This window comes from Elephas maximus, chromosome 7, assembly GCF_024166365.1.
Source record: "Elephas maximus indicus isolate mEleMax1 chromosome 7, mEleMax1 primary haplotype, whole genome shotgun sequence".
NCBI lineage: Eukaryota > Metazoa > Chordata > Mammalia > Proboscidea > Elephantidae > Elephas > Elephas maximus.
The window spans coordinates 86,387,160-86,408,272 of NC_064825.1; the positions used below are offsets into that span (position 1 = coordinate 86,387,160).

A 21,113-nucleotide genomic window follows, 5' to 3' on the forward strand; every position below is an offset into this window, starting at 1 on the left:
ATGCTGCCAGCAGGCAGAGCCCTATATAACTGTCTGAAGGAGAAAAAACGAGTATGTGCCACAAATAACTGTTTTTACAGGGTATTGTATGAGATGGTTCTGAATCATTGAATTTTGGGTAGGAAAAACACAAATTTTGAAAATTTTTATTTGGTACACTTATGTACCTCTGGACTCTAAGCGTAGAATTTGGGGTATCAAGGGGTACACATATGTACCTCTGGATTCCAAGGGAACGATTTATGGGATGAGGTATGAAACAAAAAGCATATTACCTACCAAAAATTCAAACACATTCAATGATTCAGCATGAATCATTACAGAAAGCATAGTATCCACAAAAAATTAAAAGAAAAAAATATTAGGGTCTTGAAAGCAGTATTGTTGAATTAGCCTCATAAGACTGAAGGCTTTATGCTATATACACCCTGTGTAATTTCTGATTTTTTTAAATCAGATACCTTCTGTTGAAAGTATACTTTGAATTTTGTATTAAAATTAATTTCATATAAGACAAATTAGCTTTTTAGAGAATCAACACAAGTATGACTTTTGTATTGCTGTTAAAAATCTATTTTTAAATGCACAAAGGATATAAACAGACCACTTGAACAAAACGATATTCAGTTAATTAACAGGTATATGAAAAAATGTTTATCCTTAAAGGTAATAAGGTAAGTTCAAATAAACACAACCAAATATTTATACATTAAACTACCAAAACTTAAACTATTAATGCTGGATCCCGAAACTGCTACAATAATGGAACTTCTCTGAAGAATTTATCTAGAGCTATATACTCATAAACTTAGACTTAATAATTTTCTTTCTGGGCATTATCCTAAGTAAATAATTATAAAGAAGTTTTTATTTTTATTTGGTACATATATGTACCTCTGGACTGTGGAAAAATGCAATGTAATTGTACAACAATAGGAGAATAGTTATTAAGTAAGAATATGATACAACCTCTTTAGTATTGCTCAGGAGTATCCTTAACTACTGTTAGACAAATAACTCACAGAAGGATTTGGTATGTATATATGTGTATATGTTTGTATGTGTATAATATATAGAAGTCCTGCCCTCATGGAGCTTACATTCTGATGGGGGAAGAAAAACAATAAATATAACGAATGAATAAAATATATAGTATTTTGGAAGGTGGTAAGAGCTATGGAGAAAATAAAGCAGGGAGAGAGGGTAGGGAGTGTTGAGGAATTTCAATTTCTGATACAGTGGTCACCGAGAAAGTGACATATGAGGAATGAACCGTGTGAATATCTAGGTGTAGATTTTTCCAGGAAGAGGAAACAAGAAACAAAAGGGATCTGGGTGGAAGTGTGTCAAGCATGTTCAAGAATACAAGGGTGTCTGAAGGAGAGAGAGTAATATGAGATGAAGTAAGAAAGGAAGAGGGCTTTGTAGGCCATTCTGATTGCTCTTCTCATGAAAGAGAAAGTAAGGTCATTGGCTAAGGGAGGAGATGATGGTTGGAGCAGAGAGGAAAAGTTATTACATAACCCTCTAGAAAAATGAGAAAGTGAATGCACTAGAAAACATAGTAGCAATTTCAGGCATTTAAATTGAGATCAATCAGCATGGTTGATTTAACTTTGGGTTGAGGTCCTGCAAGGTAAATACAAGGAAGGGACAGAGAGATCACTGAGGTGGCAGTTTGCTGATTATATAGATGGGCCACGGAATCCAAGACGAGTAAGAAGGGAAGAGAGGATAGAGGAGGGTTAGGAAGAGTGAAAGGGTTGCAATGGGATCAAAAACTGTCAAGGATAAGATACTAAAAAGAGTTTACTTGAAAGACAGGAAGTGCTGGTAAGAGACTGGAATGTTTAAAATTTAAATTATGGAAGGAGCATAGCGATCGGTAATGACAAAGTCTAGGCAGGCTATGACTGGGAGACGGAGGTTGAGGAAATATAGAAGCTCAGCTCATTGAGGAAAAGGTTATTTCCAATTCAAGAATATTGCAAAAATGGCCATTTGGATATGGAAATCATCAGCATTATGACAGAAGTAATAATAGAGAGGGTAACAGTGGTCCAAGAGCTAAACTTTCCAAGGAATGGGGGAGAGTGACCTAGGAATCTGTTGTTGTTAGATGCCATCGAGTTGATTCTAACTCACAGTGACTCTAGGCACAACAGAACAAAACACTGCCCAGTCCTGCACCATCCTCACAATTTTTGCTATGCTTGAGTCCATTGTTGTAGCCACTGCATCAATCCATCTCATTGAGGGTCTTCCTCTCTTTTGCTGACCCTGTACTTGACCAAGCATGATGCCCTTCTCCAGGGACTGATCTTTCCTGATAACATGTTCAAAGTATGTGAGACATAGTCTCTCCATTCCTGCTTCTAAGGAGCATTCTGGTTGTACTTCTTCCAGGAAAGATTTGTTCATTCTTCTGGCAGTCCATGGTATATTCAATATTCTTTGCCAACACCACAATTCAAAAGCATTAATTCTTCTTCAGTCTTCCTTATTCATTGTTCAGATTTCACATGCATATGAGGCGACTGAAAACACTGTAGCTTGGGTCAGGTGCACCTTAGTCCTCAAGGTGACATCTTGCCTTTCAACACTTAAAAGAGGTCTTTTGCAGTCGATTCGCCCAATGCAATGTGTCTTTTGATTTCTTGACAACAGGAAAAATAGCAGTTCAGCATTTTTCATGTATTTAATCGCTAGTTAGGTTTACTCTTCTGTGTCTTTACCATTTAAATCCTTCAAAGATTTTTCCTATTTGAACGTAAGTATTTTTCTTACCGATTTGTAAGAGTGTTTTATATATCCTGGATAGTAAAATTTTATCTGGTATATCAATGTCATTTATATAAACCAATCTGATTCAGCTTGTCTTTTGGGGGGGTTGGGGTGGAGGTACGGTGTGAGATAGTAGTCTAAATTAATTTTCTTATATAATCAAACATCTAGCAGTATTTATTAGTCTATCATTTTATCACGATTTGTTAGGCCATCTCTGTCATACTTCACAGATTCATATATGTATATGAATCTATTTCTATACATTCTATTCAGTTCAATCATCTATTTGCCTATCTTTTTTTATACTATTATTGAGTCCTGGTTGCACAATGGTTAAAGTGCTCAGCTGCAAAGGTCAGCAGTTAGAACTCACCAGCTGCTCTGTGAGAGAAATATGTGGCAGTCTGCTTCTACAAAAATTTACAGTCTTGGCAGAAAGGGCCACATGAACCAGAGACCTACATCATCCTGAGACCAGAAGAACTAGTTGGTGCCCGGCCATAATCGATGACTGCCCTGACAGGGAGCACAACAGAGAATCCCTGAGGGAGCAGGAGATCAGTGGGATGCAGACCCCAAATTCTCATAAAAAGACCATACTTAATGGTCTGACTGAGACTAGAGGAATCCCGGCGGTCATGGTCCCCAAACCTTCTGTTGGCACAGGACAGGAACCATCCCCGAAGACAACTCATCAGACATGAAAGGGACTGGACAGTGGGTAGGAGAGAGATGCTGATGAAGAGTGAGCTAATTATATCAGGTGGACACTTGAGAACGTGTTGGCATCTCCTGTCTGGAGGGGGGATGGGAGGATAGAGAGAGTTGGAAGCTGGCAAAATTGTCACGAAAGGAGAGACTGGAATGGCTGACTCATTAGGGGGAGAGCAAGTGGGAGTACAGAGTAAGATGTATATAAACTTATATGTGACAGTCTGACTTGATTTGTAAACGTTCACTTGAAGCTCAATAAAAGTTAATAAAAAAAAAAATTTACAGTCTTGGAAACCCTATGGGGCAGTTCTACTCTGTCCTATTAGGGTCGCTATGAGTCGGAATCAAGTGGACGGCAGTGAGTTTGGTTTTTTCAAACACTAATACCACACTACTGTAATGATTATGACTTTCTAATAATTCCTCATTAAAGTAAGACAGTTCGTCTTCAAAATTGTATTAGCAATTCTTCTCTCTTTGGTTTCCCAAATGGATTTTGAGATTTGCTTACTAATTTCCATGGTTAATCCTACTTGATTCTGAGAGGAATTGCATTGAATTTATAGATTAATATAATGGAGAATTTATATCTTTATGATATACAGCCTTTGCACTTAGAATTTAGTATATATCCTGAAATAGCTTATGAATTTTTAAACAAAAGTATTGTATATATTTTGTTAGGTTTACTCCTAGGTAACCTGTACCATTTGGTTGATTCCATAACTGATTGTTTTTGACATTTTAATTCTTTGAAATGGAATGCCTCTTTTAATAGATGTTATCATACAAACAGCAAAAAAAAAGACTATTTTTAAAGTCAATAGTTTATTAAATTTACCAACATATCTTATAAAAAAAATTTTTTTTATTTATATCTTATTACTTTACGTGGTCACCACTGTTTCTTCAAATTGTTGTATTCATTCTGAAATCACTTTTCTTCTTAAGGAAGTATATCCCTTTACAATTAATTCTTTTGGTGCGGTGATAATCTCTCTTAGTTGTGTGCCTGAAAAAGTCGTTATTTGCCATTGTTCCTGAATGCTAGTTTAGAAGAGTATACCATATTAGAAGAAAGGACCTGTGCAAATAGTATTTCACTGGGTTCTCACTTCTGTGGTTTTGATGAGAAATCTTCTATTAGTCTAAATAGCATTCCTTTATAAACAATCAGTTTTTTCTCTCTGATAGTTTTAAGAAATTCTCTTTTCACTTGATAGTTTACATTTTCCTATGATGTGTCTAGGTGCGGATTTATCTGAATTTATCCAGCACACAATTCTGATTTTACTTTTGATTTAAAGGTTCACATCTTTCTTCAATTCTAGAAAGCACTCAATGATAAACCCTTCAAATATTGCTGCTTTATCATGCCCTCCATTTTCTTACAACATAGTCTTTTAAAATATTCTCCATGTGTCTTAATGGCTATTTTGTAATTTTGTTTCTTGGTCTTTTGTTCTGGGTAAATACCTTTATGCAATTTTCTAACTCATAAATTCTGTCTTTAGTTTTAAGATTTAAAATTCATCTATACATTGATATTTTCATTGTAATAACCATACTTCCGTTTTCAAGATTTCTAATCAGTTTTTTATATCCTCATGTTCTTATTTCACATCTGTCTAGTTTTGTTTCAGGTTCTTATTATTTTTAATGAGTGTGAGATCTTTATTTATCTCTTTGGTTATTCTTAATATTCTGAAGTTAGAGTCTTTGCCAGATTGTTTCAATTAAATTTACCTGGAGTAAATTCATGTTCTGATTGTCGATCTTATGGTCTGTCTTTCTTAGCATTAGATTCCTTCATATATTTTTGCATTTTGCTTTACAGGCTTTCTCTCCTTCTTGGGTATGCCTCTCTCCCTGTCGCCCCAGAACCCCAGTACTGTCGAGTCGATTCCGACTCATAGCGACCCCATAGGACAGAGTAGAACTGCTCCATAGAGTTTTCAGGGAGTGCCTGGCAGATTTGAACCGCCAACCCTTTGGTTACCAGCTGTAGCACTTAACCACTATGCCACCAGGGTTTCCTCTCCCTATCCACGAGTTTTCAATTGTCTTCACCTAGCTCACAGATTTCTGTGGAGAATCAAGTCTTAAAAGATTGTTTTGGTGTCCCTACTTTCTGGTACTGTAATGCATAGTACTTACATATCTAGTCACAGAAGCATCAGGTGATTCTCTCAGTTCTGAGAAATCACACCATGTCTTTCGGCTCCCCTTCACTCAAGAGGCCCAGAAGTCTCTATAAATCCATAGGTCCAGTCGGTAGGTCTGCATATTTTTTCTGCCTTCATGAACTAGACCAAGATGGTGTTGGGGGGTGGGATCAGGAGTTCTTGTGTCTGGCTTTACACAGTGACCCAGGTCCCAGCTTTCCATCTCACATAAGAGCCCTTTAAGTTCCTGTCATCCTGTAGTAGGAACACTGCTTACTTCCAACCGGGAGCCCAGCAGGCCTGTGGTTTTAGTTCTGCTCATAGCTTTGTGTTTCTATTCTCCCTCTGGTTCATAGTGGTATTCAAAATATTTAACAATTGAGCACATATCAGGTGCCAAAATAATCAGAGTGTACGCCAGCTTGTAAAAAAAAAAAAGAAGGAAAGAAAGAAAAGAAAAACATACATGATGTCTGAAATTTACTTTGAAATGCATCAAAAAAAAAATCATGGTTTGATTGTTAGATAGATGGATAGCCATTTGATAAAGCAAGTATAGTAGATTCTAAGTGTTAAATATATGGGTGACAAGTGTAAAATTCTTTCAACACATCTGTACATCTGAAATTTTTAATAAAATATTAGGGAAATTTTTTAATTAAAAAAGCCATATTAAGAAAGAAATTCAACAAAGATACAGAAAATCTAAAGGCCACAATCAGTCAACTTGATCTCATACACATATATAGAACACTCTAACTCAACAATGACAAAGCACACATTCTTTTCCAATGCACATGGAACATTCTCCAGAATAGACCACATCTTAGGTCACAAAGCAACCCTCAACAAAACCCAAAACACTGAAATAATGCAAAGTATCTTCTCTGATCACAATGCCATCAAAGCAGGAATTAACAACAGAAAGACCAAGGAAAAAATCAATTACATGCAAACTGAATAACACCCTGCTTAAAAACCACTGGGTAACAGAGGAAAGTAAAGATGGAATCAAAAAATTCCTAGAATCAAATGACAATGAAAACACTTCATATCAAAACCTTTGGGACACAGCTAAGGCAGTGCTTAGAGGCCAATTTATAGCCATAGATGCATACATCAAAAAAAAGAGAGAGAAAGGCAAAATCAAAATGTTAGCTACACAGCTCAAACAAACAGAAAAAGAACAGCACACGTAGTCCACAGCCACCAGAAGAAAGGAAATAATAAAGATTAAAGCAGAAATAAAATAGAGAATAGAAAAATGATAGAATCAACAATACCAAAAGCTCATTCTTTGAAAGACAAATCGACAAACTACTGGGCAAATTGACAAAAGCAGGAGAGGATGCAAATAATCCAGATAAGAAATGAAATAGGGGACATTACAACAAACCCAACTGAAATAAAAAGCATCATAACACAGTATTATGAAAAACTATAAACAAATTTGAAAACATAGAGGAAATGGACAAATTTCTAGAAACACACTACCTACACACACACACACACAAGCACACACACAAAAAAAAAAAAAAAAAAACCACATTAAGGTATATAGGATAGAATACAGCCCTGAATACATGTTGGTAGGCTGTGAAATCAATAGCATTTTAACAGCACAGATTTGAACTGCTGACCTTTTGGTCAGCAGTCAAGCTCTTAACCACTGTGCCACCAGGGCTCTGCCTAACATGTAGTGAGGTTAAATCTTATTTTTAAAAAGCTACTGTTGTCTCTTTATCGAGGGCGGAGCCAAGATGGCGGACTAGGCAGACGCTACCTCGGATCCCTCTTACAACAAAGACACGGAAAAACAAGTGAATCGATCACATACATAACAATCTACGAACCCTGAACAACAAACACAGATTTAGAGACGGAGAACGAACTAATACGGGGAAGCAGCGATTGTTTCCAGAGCCTGGAGCCAGCGTACCAGTCAGGTACGGCACAAGCACAGAGACCTGCTCCACCCCCCTGAACTAACCCCGGGAGGGGGACCAGCTGGTTCCACGGGCGGCGTGGGACGCAGCCGGTAGGAGAAGTCCCCGGGAGGCAGTGACTGATCTTGGAGCAGAAAGAGCAGCATCCGAGCCGGGGAACCGTCCCGCAGGGATTAGGACTGCACGCAGATTTTCTGGAAAAACTAGTTTCCCAGTGATGGCTCGGAGACAACAATCCATATCAAACCACTTAAAGAAGCAGACCGGGACAGCTTCTCCAACCCCCCAAACAAAAGAATCAAAATCTTTCCCAAATGAAGATACAATTTTGGAATTATCAGATACAGAATATAAAAAACTAATTTACAGAATGTTTAATGATATCACAAATGAAATTAGGATATCTGCAGAAAAAGCCAAGGAACACACTGATAAAACTGTTGAAGAACTCAAAAAGATTATTCAAGAACATACTGGAAAAATTAATAAGTTGCAAGAATCCATAGAGAGACAACATGTAGAAATCCAAAAGATTAACAATAAAATAACAGAATTAGACAACGTAATAGGAAGTCAGAGGAGCAGACTCGAGCAATTAGAATGCAGACTGGGACATCTGGAGGACCAGGGAATTAACACCAACATAGCTGAAAAAAAATCAGATAAAAGAATTAAAAAAAATGAAGAAACCCTAAGAATTATGTGGGACTCTATCAAGAAGGATAACCTGCGGGTGATTGGAGTCCCAGAACAGGGAGGAGGGACAGAAAACACAGAGAAAATAGTTGAAGAACTTCTGACAGAAAACTTCCCTGACATCATGAAAGACGAAAGGATATCTATCCAAGATGCTCATCGAACCCCATTTAAGATTGATCCAAAAAGAAAAACACCAAGACATATTATCATCAAACTCACCAAAACCAAAGATAAACAGAAAATTTTAAAAGCAGCCAGGGAGAAAAGAAAGGTTTCCTTCAAGGGAGAATCAATAAGAATATGTTCTGACTACTCAGCAGAAACCATGCAGGCAAGAAGGGAATGGGACGACATATACAGAACACTGAAGGAGAAAAACTGCCAGCCAAGGATCATATATCCAGCAAAACTCTCTCTGAAATATGAAGGCGAAATTAAGATATTTACAGACAAACACAAGTTTAGAGAATTTGCAAAAACCAAACCAAAGCTACAAGAAATACTAAAGGATATTGTTTGGTCAGAGAACCAATAATATCAGATATCAGCACAACACAAGGTCACAAAACAGAACGTCCTGATATCAACTCAAATAGGGAAATCACAAAAACAAACAAATTAAGATTAATTAAAAAAAAAAAATACACATAACAGGGAATCATGGAAGTCAATAGGTAAAAGATCACAATAATCAAAAAGAGGGACTAAATACAGGAGGCATTGAACTGCCATATGGAGAGTGATACAAGGCGATATAGAACAATACAAGTTAGGTTTTTACTTAGAAAAATAGGGGTATATAATGAGGTAACCACAAAAAGGTATAACAACTCTATAACTCAAGACAAAAACCAAGAAAAACGTAACGACTCAACTAACATAAAGTCAAACACTATGAAAATGAGGATCTCACAATTTACTAAGAAAAACGCCTCAGCACAAAAAAGTATGTGGAAAAATGAAATTGTCAACAACACACATAAAAAGGCATCAAAATGACAGCACTAAAAACTTACTTATCTATAATTACCCTGAATGTAAATGGACTAAATGCACCAATAAAGAGACAGAGAGTCACAGACTGGATAAAGAAACACGATCCATCTATATGCTGCCTACAAGAGACACACCTTAGACTTAGAGACTCAAATAAACTAAAACTCAAAGGATGGAAAAAAGTATATCAAGCAAACAATAAGCAAAAAAGAAGAGGAGTAGCAATATTAATTTCTGACAAAATAGACTTTAGACTTAAATCCACCACAAAGGATAAAGAAGGACACTATATAATGATAAAAGGGACAATTGATCAGGAAGACATAACCATATTAAATATTTACGCACCCAATGACAGGGCTGCAAGATACATAAATCAAATTTTAACAGAACTGAAAAGCGAGATAGATACCTCCACAATTATAGTAGGAGACTTCAACACACCACTTTCGGAGAAGGACAGGACATCCAGCAAGAAGCTCAACAGAGACACGGAAGATCTAATTACAACAATCAACCAACTTGACCTCATTGACTTATACAGAACTCTCCACCCAACTGCTGCAAAATATACTTTTTTTTCCAGCGCACATGGAACATTCTCTAGAATAGACCACATATTAGGACATAAAACAAACCTTTGCAGAGTCCAAAACATCGAAATATTACAAAGCATCTTCTCAGATCACAAGGCAATAAAACTAGAGATCAATAACAGAAAAACGAGGGAAAAGAAATCAAATACTTGGAAAATGAACAATACCCTCCTGAAAAAAGACTGGGTTATAGAAGACATCAAGGAGGGAATAAGGAAATTCATAGAAAGCAACGAGAATGAAAATACTTCCTATCAAAACCTCTGGGACACAGCAAAAGCAGTGCTCAGAGGCCAATTTATATCAATAAATGCACACATACAAAAAGAAGAAAGAGCCAAAATCAGAGAACTGTCCCTACAACTTGAACAAATAGAAAGTGAGCAACAAAAGAATCCATCAGGCACCAGAAGAAAACAAATAATAAAAATTAGAGCTGAACTAAATGAATTAGAGAACAGAAAAACAATTGAAAGAATTAACAAAGCCAAAAGCTGGTTCTTTGAAAAAATTAACAAAATTGATAAACCATTGGCTAGACTGACTAAAGAAATACAGGAAAGGAAACAAATAACCCGAATAAGAAATGAGAAGGACCACATCACAACAGAACCAAATGAAATTAAAAGAATCATTTCAGATTATTATGAAAAATTGTACTCTAACAAATTTGAAAACCTAGAAGAAATGGATGAATTCCTGGAAAAACACTACCTACCTAAACTAACACATTCAGAAGTAGAACAACTAAATAGACCCATAACAAAAAAAGAGATTGAAACGGTAATCAAAAAACTCCCAACAAAAAAAAGTCCCGGCCCGGACGGCTTCACTGCAGAGTTCTACCACATTTTCAGAGAAGAGTTAACACCACTACTACTAAAGGTATTCCAAAGCATAGAAAATGACGGAATACTACCCAACTCATTCTATGAAGCCACCATCTCCCTGATACCAAAACCAGGTAAAGACATTACAAAAAAAGAAAATTATAGACCTATATCCCTAATGAACATTGATGCAAAAATCCTCAACAAAATTCTAGCCAATAGAATCCAACAACACATCAAAAAAATAATTCACCCTGATCAAGTGGGATTTATACCAGGTATGCAAGGTTGGTTTAATATCAGAAAAACCATTAATGTAATCCATCACATAAATAAAACAAAAGACAAAAACCACATGATCTTATCAATTGATGCAGAAAAGGCATTTGACAAAGTCCAACACCCATTCATGATAAAAACTCTTACCAAAATAGGAATTGAAGGAAAATTCCTCAACATAATAAAGGGCATCTATGCAAAGCCAACAGCCAATGTCACTCTAAATGGAGAGAACCTGAAAGCATTTCCCTTGAGAACGGGAACCAGACAAGGATGCCCTTTATCACCGCTCTTATTCAACATCGTGTTGGAAGTCTTAGCCAGGGCAATCAGGCTAGACAAAGAAATAAAAGGTATCCGGATTGGCAAGGAAGAAGTAAAGTTATCACTATTTGCAGATGACATGATTATATACACAGAAAACCCTAAGGAATCCTCCAGAAAACTACTGAAACTAATAGAAGAGTTTGGCAGAGTCTCAGGTTATAAAATAAACATACAAAAATCACTTGGATTCCTCTACATCAACAAAAAGAACACCGAAGAGGAAATAACCAAATCAATACCATTCACAATAGCCCCCAAGAAGATAAGATACTTAGGAATAAATCTTACCAAGGATGTAAAAGACCTATACAAAGAAAACTACAAAGCTCTACTACAAGAAATTCAAAAGGCCATACTTAAGTGGAAAAACATACCTTGCTCATGGATAGGAAGACTTAACATAGTAAAAATGTCTATTCTACCAAAAGCCATCTATACATTTAACGCACTTCCGATCCAAATTCCAATGTCATATTTTAAGGGGATAGAGAAACAAATCACCAATTTCATATGGAACGGAAAGAAGCCCCGGATAAGCAAAGCACTACTGAAAAAGAAGAAGAAAGTGGGAGGCCTCACCTTACCTGACTTCAGAAACTATTATACAGCCACAGTAGTCAAAACAGCCTGGTATTGGTACAACAACAGACACATAGACCAATGGAACAGAATTGAGAACCCAGACATAGATCCATCCACGTATGAGCAGCTGATATTTGACAAAGGACCAGTGTCAATTAACTGGGGAAAAGATAGCCTTTTTAACAAATGGTGCTGGCATAACTGGATATCCATTTGCAAAAAAATGAAACAGGACCCATACCTCACACCATGCACAAAAACTAACTCCAAGTGGATCAAAGACCTAAACATAAAGACTAAAACGATAAAGATCATGGAAGAAAAAATTGGGACAACCCTAGGAGCCCTAATACAAGGTATAAACAGAATACAAAACATTACTAAAAATGATGAAGAGAAACCCGATAACTGGGAGCTCCTAAAAATCAAACACCTATGCTCATCTAAAGACTTCACCAAAAGAGTAAAAAGACCACCTACAGATTGGGAAAGAATTTTCAGCTATGACATCTCTGACCAGCGCCTGATCTCTAAAATCTACATGATTCTGTCAAAACTCAACCACAAAAAGACAAACAACCCAATCAAGAAGTGGGCAAAGGATATGAACACACATTTCACTAAAGAGGATATTCAGGCAGCCAACAGATACATGAGAAAATGCTCTCGATCATTAGCCATTAGAGAAATGCAAATTAAAACTACGATGAGATTCCATCTCACACCAGCAAGGCTGGCATTAATCCAAAAAACACAAAATAATAAATGTTGGAGAGGCTGCGGAGAGATTGGAACTCTCATACACTGCTGGTGGGAATGTAAAATGGTACAACCACTTTGGAAATCTATCTGGCGTTATCTTAAACAGTTAGAAATAGAACTACCATACAACCCAGAAATCCCACTCCTAGGAATATACCCTAGAGATACAAGAGCCTTCATACAAACAGATATATGCACACCCATGTTTATTGCAGCTCTGTTTACAATAGCAAAAAGTTGGAAGCAACCAAGGTGTCCATCAACGGATGAATGGGTAAATAAATTGTGGTATATTCACACAATGGAATACTACGCATCGATAAAGAACAGTGACGAATCTCTGAAACATTTCATAACATGGAGGAACCTGGAAGGCATTATGCTGAGCGAAATTAGTCAGAGGCAAAAGGACAAATATTGTATAAGACCACTATTATAAGATCTTGAGAAATAGTAAACCTGAGAAGAACACATACTTTTGTGGTTACGAGGGGGGGAGGGAGGGAGGGTGGGAGAGGGTTTTTTATTGATTAATCAGTAGATAAGAACTGCTTTAGGTGAAGGGAAAGACAACACTCAATACATGGAAGGTCAGCTCAATTGGACTGGACCAAAAGCAAAGAAGTTTCCGGGATAAAATGAATGCTTCAAAGGTCAGCGGAGCAAGCGCGGGGGTCTGGGGAACATGGTTTGCGGGGACTTCTAAGTCAATTGGCAAAATAATTCTATTATGAAATCATTCTGCATCCCACTTCGAAATGTGGCGTCTGGGGTCTTAAATGCTAACAAGCAGCCATCTAAGATGCAGCAATTGGTCTCAACCCACCTGGAGCAAAGGAAAATGAAGAACACCAAGCCCACATGACAACTAAGAGCCCAAGAGACAGAAAGGGCCACATGAACCAGAGACCTACATCATCCTGAGACCAGAAGAACTAGTTGGTGCCCGGCCACAATCAATGACTGCCCTGACAGGGAGCTCAGCAGAGGACCCCTGAGGGAGCAGGAGATCAGTGGGATGCAGACCCCAAATTCTCATAACAAGACCAAACTTAATGGTCTGACTGAGACTGGAGGAATCCCGGCGGCCATGCTCCCCAGACCTTCAGCTGACACAGGACAGGAACCATCCCCGAAGACAACTCTTCAGAAATGAAAGAGACTGGTCAGCGGGTGGGAGAGAGAAGCTGATGAAGAGTGAGCTAATTATATCAGGTGGACACTTGAGATTGTGTTGGCAACTCTTGCCTGGAGGGGGGATGGGAGGATAGAGAGAGAGGGAAGCCGGCAAAATTGTCAAGAAAGGAGAGACTGAAAGGGCTGACTCAAGACGGGGAGAGTAAGTGGGAGTAGGGAGTGAGATGTATGTAAACTTATATGTGACAGACTGATTGGATTTGTAAACGTTCACTTGAAGCTTAATAAAAGTTATTATAAAAAAAAAAAAAAAAGCTACTGTTTTATACACAAATGGAGAAGGATGTGTATAATACTGGATTATAATATAGAATGTATTTTTATTTGTACATTGTGGATTTTAAGTCGAAATGTTTAAAAGCCTCCACTGTAGAAGAAGCAAAAAGCTCACCCTTTTTGGTCTTAAGGGGTTATGGGGTAAAGTGAGAAAAAGGGAAGGGTGGGGAAGTTGAGATACACAGGACTTGGTCTGCTATCTCCTAGCTTTAGTCCAGAGAGGGTCAGGTGTGTTAGGTAAGTTGAAGAGAATGCTACGGTTAGGTGGATTCTATCTGAGTTCTCCTGTGATATTCTGGGAGGTGACTGTATTGAGGCTGCTCCCCCCTTCAACAACCCTGGACACAGGTGGAAGATAAAGTCATAGAGTAAATGCAATGACACAGTGTAGGGGGCAGAAAGAAGACCATAGTCTAGCTTTCTTGAGCTGCTTTCAGTAGGGGTGTGGATGAAACCCACAAGTTCCCACATGGCCCCCAGAGAACTAAAAGGCAGCCAAGTTATAAGCCAGAAGAGCCACAAATTAAGAGTCAAAATGCCCCCAAATGATTGCACTGCAGAGGCTGCAGGGTGGCCTGCTTAGGTCAAAGGCAAGATGGAGGATATGGCAGACACTCAATGAGAGCCGAGCTCAGGATAAAGCTTCCAGGGAGCGATCTTAACTGAGCAGAGAACAACCAGCGGGCCAGTAGTTACATCAGCTGCAGGCCTCAGCAACAGACTTGTAACAGAGCTCCAGGTACAAAACCAGTCATATCTTAGCAGTTGGAGGCTGTGTGGCTCAAAGGACAACATTTCTCTCCCTGACACCATGAAGACTCCAAAGTATTTTACTTACATAACCCATAAAAGAATTTATACGACTATGTACTCCTCACTTTGAAAACCATGTACTAACATTTTCAGCCAACATTTAAATTTTTTTATTATTAGCTTTTAAACAATTGCAAAGGATGTAACTTCTGGCATATTATAAATCTTGGCATTTCTAAATAAAATTTTAAATTGTTCTTTTAAATATATACAATGAGATTAAATACCAGAATAATATTATATCGACTGTCATCTATTTTTAAAAACACATGAAAAAGCTCTTCTTTAACTATCAGAAATTTTACATTGGTTCTTTTTCTCCTCAACTTATTTCCACCTCACTTCTTCCTTAACAGAAACATATACCAAAACCAAACCCACTGCCGTCGAGTCGATTCTGACTCATAGCGACGCTACAGGACAGAGTAGAACTGCCCCATAGAGTTTCCAAGGAGCACCTGGCAGATTCGAACTGCCGGCCTCTTGGTTAGCAGCCATAGCACTTAACCACTATGCCATCATGGTTTCCACAGAAACATACATATAATGACAAAATGATTCAAAGTCCTAATAGAAGTTGATGGTACAGACATTTCAAGCTGTGCCTTTGTTTGGTGTCCTGGAGGTTCTGGCATACCAGGGTGAAACACCAGAGTATGGCTCAGGATGAGGGAGAGGTATGCTTTTCCTAAGAGTGAATGGAAAATGGGAAAGGAGAAATGCCACACATCTTCATTGCAGGTACATCCTCAGACAAATTATGTTAGTAAAAAGAACATACGGAAATTGAGAATCTAGACATTAGTTCTTTTAAAACTATCCCTCCTGCTTTTTGAAAAGTTTTTGTGTACCTTAACACCCCCTCTCCCTCATAAACCCAGATGCCTTCTTGAAAGGAGCACAAAACCAAAAAACCAAACCCAGTGCCATTGAGTCAATTCCGACTCATAGCGACCCTATAGGACAGAGTAGAACTGCCCCATAGAGTTTCCAAGGAGCACCTGGTGGATTTGAACTGCCAACCCTTTGGCTAGCAGCCATAGCACTTAACCACTAAGCCACCAGGGTTTCCGGAAGGAGCACAGAAGGGCAGAAATATGAGCATCTGAGCATCTTTAGCCAAAAGGATGAGCATTGCCTAAAAGAACTGTTTAAATTATTTGGCTCAGATCAAATTTGGTTTTCACTCCCCACCTTATCCCACTACTATGAGCGGCAGTTTGTGTGGAAGGTCAAATCAGAAAGACTTAGGCAAAGTAAATATTCCTTTGTCCATCACGTGTAATGTGAATGAATTTACTTCCTTGCAATATGTATCTCATTTCCTAAAGCAAACCCTAGCAATGCTTCCCAAACTACTGAATGATTTTCCTTCCCCATCCATACTCCTCAACCCCTCTAAGATCTCAAATACCTCAGTCCTGAGGTTTAAGAAGGTCTTTGGCCTTGGCTTTTCATTCAAGACAGGTCGCAAATTTAGCCTGAAAAAACTAAAGTGGCACATACAGTCAAAGAGATATTCAGGGTCAAATGAAGAAGATAGTCATTATAAAACCTTTAACCCATCACCAAACCATGCCACCTGTATGGATCATGAACTAATACTATTTTAAAATCTTGTAATTATCATGTGAATACAGCAGTTATAGCATATTGTGCGGATTTGTTGTTGATAGGGTTAATTTTAAATATAAACATGTAAAATATATCCAGTGTTTATAAAATCTTATTTTGGCATTTCTTTTTTATTTAATATATCGTGAACCTCAAAAAAATAAGCTATTCTCAATCTCTGAGGGGTCCTGTCTATACCCACCGCCTTTATTTTCTCAACACCAATTATTTCTGTAACTCTCTCATTCTCTCTAAAGTTTCATTATCTTCTAAAGATCACCAATAACCTTTTGTTACCAAGCCTTGCTCACTCTCAGTTTCATGCCATTGCCTGCCTGAATCTCCTTTTGAAGCCTTCCTCATATTCCAGTTAATGAAGCATGCCTTACCTACTCTAACAGTAAAGACTGCCTCTGGGTCTTATCTCGTCTACAATATTAATAACGATGAAGATGATAGCTAATACCTACTGGTTCTATTTTTTTTTTAAGAGTTTTACATACATTGTATACATTAACTATTTAATCCTAACAACTCAATCAGGTAAGTATTCTTATAGCTGTTATTATTGTTGTTACCATACACACGAAGTGAGAGGGCTAGGTTAGAAGGCCTCTAAAGCTCATTTCACCTTTAAAATTCTTCCATTCTATTTTTTCACTAAATTTTCTTTCATCTAAATTCCTATAGTACACAGAACCTGTAAAACATATTTTTAGCACTCAATTACATACTGATAAGTATTTTTCCTAATAGTTACATTTGGGTATGCTTTGTCTCCAAAAAAGAATGTAAGTTTTCTGAGGGCAAGGTCTTTGATAGTTCTCTTGTATGTTCAACCCTGGTTAACACACAGACACAGCATTATAAGAAGTCTTCAAATCTTCATCACTTGAGTTTGTCTTGTTTGGTTTCCTAATTATTTGTTTTTGAGGGGCATGAGGAAGGTCTTTTCTTACCAAACAAGACCAGATTAAATCAGCAACTGCCAGAGTCATTGTTCCTAAGGATACCACACAGTATAGTTTATTTACAGGGATCCTAAGAGACACTGAGGAAGGAGCCCTGATGGCACGGTGGTTAAAGCACTCGGCTACTAAGCAAAAGGTCGGCAGTTTGAACCTACTAGCTGCTACACAGGGAGAAAGATGTGGCAGCCTGCTTTTGTAAAGATTTATAGCCTTGGAAACTCCTTGGGGAATTCTGTTCTGTCTTACAGGGCCACTATGTGTTGGAATCCACTCAACAGTAACAGGTTTGGGTTTATTTTTATTTTTTTGAAGAGACACTGAAGGGCCTAAAGATGTCCACCTGGTGGTTAAAAAAAAACACCATTGCCATCTATAAGACAGAGAAGAACTGCCCCACAGAGTTTCCAAGGAGCACCTAGTAGATTCAAATTGCCGGCCTTTCGGTTAGCGGCCGTAGCTCTTAACCACTACGCCACCAGGGTTTCTACCTGGTGGTTATATAGTGAATATTTTGTGACCTATGTAAGGTTTTTTGTTGCAATTTTGTTTGGTTTTGTGAAGACTAGATTACCTTATGTACACAACACTGAATTAAACTCCAGTCACATTCTTTCTCATTTTGTTAGTCATAGAATGAGGGCTCCAATTCCACAAGTATAATTGGGGTATCTGACTGAATTTCTTCCTCTACAACCAAAACCCCGCTGCCGTCAATTCTGACTTATAACAACCTTACAGGACAGAGTAGAACTGCTGCATAGGGTTTTCAAGGGGCAGCTGGTGGATTCAAATTGCCAACCTTTTGGTTAGCAGCAGAGCTCTTAACCACTATGCCACCTGGGCTCCTTCCTCAGTGTCTCTCAGGGTCCTCTACAACAGCACTGTCCAATAGAAATTTCAGTGATGATGTGACTGGCTATTGAGCACTAAAAACGTGAATAGCTAGATGAAGGAACTGAATTTTTAATTTCTTTTAATTTTAACTGATTTAAATTTTAAAAGCCACATGGGGATAATAGTATCATACTGGGCAGCACAGTTCTAGACTATATAACTCATCTAAGGTTTGCCAAGCCTGAGGGCTTGGATTTTTCCAGCACCTTTTATTTATGCTAGTATATCTTTCAAACTTTCCACATTTACTTGGCAGAGATGTAAATTAAGTGTTGATAAATAGACTCCTGCAATATCATTTTTCCATGCATGATTGGCTATCTTTAGAAACTTAAACTCTTTTTAAAATGTAAGAGGATTCTGATGAGTTTATTCTTCAGGAAATTATGTAAAATTGATTTTCTGCCATAATTAACTTGACAAAATTTGACTGAAAAGAGCAATAAATTAATGTTGTATTCATTCCCATCTTTTGCTACACATATAAAATATGAGCAAATTATGAATTATATTATTTTAAAATCAGCAATTTGTTGTAATGATTGATGTTTACTCACGCTAATGCTACTAATTAACAAAAACAACAGGTAAGAGGAAATCACTATTTGTCTCTGAATAAAATAAAGCAAGGCAATGAAGTCCAAAATGTTTACACTAAGAGTCTCCCTTTCGTCAATTCTTAGTCCGACTTCCTAATAATCAAAGACGTTAACTAGCAATCACTGACAACAGTGATCAATTTGAATAGCAAATAGGAAATAATAGTCAATCCTCCAGGCAGTCGGTTTTCCCCCTTCCTAAGGATGTGCTTTCAATACCATTTTAGTTCTTCAAGGGAAAAAAAAATTCATATTCTTGTCCATTCACACAAACCTCTCAGTGAGCATTATGGTTTTGGAAGGAGGGGCGGCAGGCAGGGGGCCCAGGATGTTGACAGAACAGATAGGATGTCAGGTGAAGATAGAATGCTCTGCCCTCTCTAACCAGCTGAAGACTTGGCATGATTGTTTTCTTACAAATAATACCTGTGGGTGTTGAAACTGCTCAGGGAATCTATCAAACACACTTTCACTTTGCTGCTGTAACTCTATAAAATTTATTCTCATTTCAAAAGAGTCATAGACAATAATACCTGTAGGTGGTTGAGTAATTTAAAGAAAATTTGTCAGGTCTACTTTCACTTACTTTACCAGAACAATTCTACGTTTCTTTGGGGGCTTTAAAATGCAACATTTCTGCTCAGTATGATTAAAAATTTCAAAATAAGATTTCTTCATCTAAAGAATTATCTTAAATATAAGTAGAGTGTTATAATGTTAGGATTTTTGAGGGTAAAATTTTGGTCAGGAAAGGAAAATAAGTTACTGTTACAATCATTTCCTTTTTTTTCAATTGCAGGAATCATTCACACATAGATTACTGAGAACACAAAATACCTAAACAGTACAATATTAGAAAAAACGTATTACTAATAATGCTAAATTATTCTCCTCAGTGAAACCTGAAGGCCTATGCCTATAGACTTACAAAGACTGGCTGCACAAGTGAAAAATAGATAAAATGGAAGAATAAAAGATTTAACACTCCCCAGATGACTTAACTTTCCTCATGAAGTCAATCTATACTCATATCTTTTACCATATATGTATTAAATATTATAAAATGCTTAAATTCAGAATTTTTTTAACTTTTCTATTATAATTTTTTTTATTATTATAAGACTGGTATTTTCAGTGTCAAGTTTAGAGGCAGAAAGAGTTCAATAATGCTTAGCTTAAAAATGCATTTTTCCATATTAGTGCCGTCAAGTCAATTCCGACTCATAGCGACCCTATAGGACAGGGTAGAACTGCCCACATAGAGTTTCCTAGGAGCGCCTGGCAGATTAGTTCATTAAAAAGTATTATAACACAAAAAAATTTAAGTCAGTTTATAATTATTAAAAATAAAGTGACAACTAATACTTTTTAAAGTGTTTATTTAAAAGATGAAGACATCTTACTAGACAATCCCCAAGTGCAACTTACTGTAGTTGTTAGCTGCCATCAAATTGATTCTAACTCATGGCGACACTTGATCAAAAATGTTATAATTACTGTATATGAGTAGAAAATCTATCTTCCTTTCATACATGTTGCAGGGAAAGTTCAACAGGTTTTTAGATAAAATGTATTTACGAATAAAATATATTTATTTTAAAACGCTATTTTAAAGTAAGTTAGCTCTTGTTTTTTGAAGAAGTTGATAGTAATTAAGAATGATGATTATTAATAAAGGTGATTAAATAATTTTAAAAGATGATTATTTTAAAATTGAAAGGCAACCCTACTGAAATGTCAACAAAGCTCTCTATTATTATATAACTGAATCACCATGCCAAAAAAAAAATAATCTCTAAGCTTAAGTTTTTTCCCAAAGTGAGTTATTTAATAGTTTTCTTGATAAAAACTTTCATTTTGAGCCAAGATGCATATCAGACATTTGATAGTATAATCCTAAGCGAATTGGAGAAAAATACAGATTTAAAATTTTTTCTCCTGAGCTTAAACAGCTTTATGACAAGTCAAATGAAATGTCGCATAAAGATAAATGTGTCATGGATAAATAAATGATGGAAAATACAGTATTTCAATATCATTCATGTTTTAGTCAACTGTCTTTTTCC

General features: G+C 37.0%; 1 protein-coding gene across 12 annotated transcripts in view; it reads right to left on the reverse strand.

Annotated features, from left to right (window-relative positions):
• DCDC1 (doublecortin domain containing 1) overlaps positions 1–21,113 on the reverse strand; it is a 608,393-nt gene that overhangs the window by 427,191 nt on the left and 160,089 nt on the right. The gene's annotated exons all lie outside the window — the stretch shown is intronic.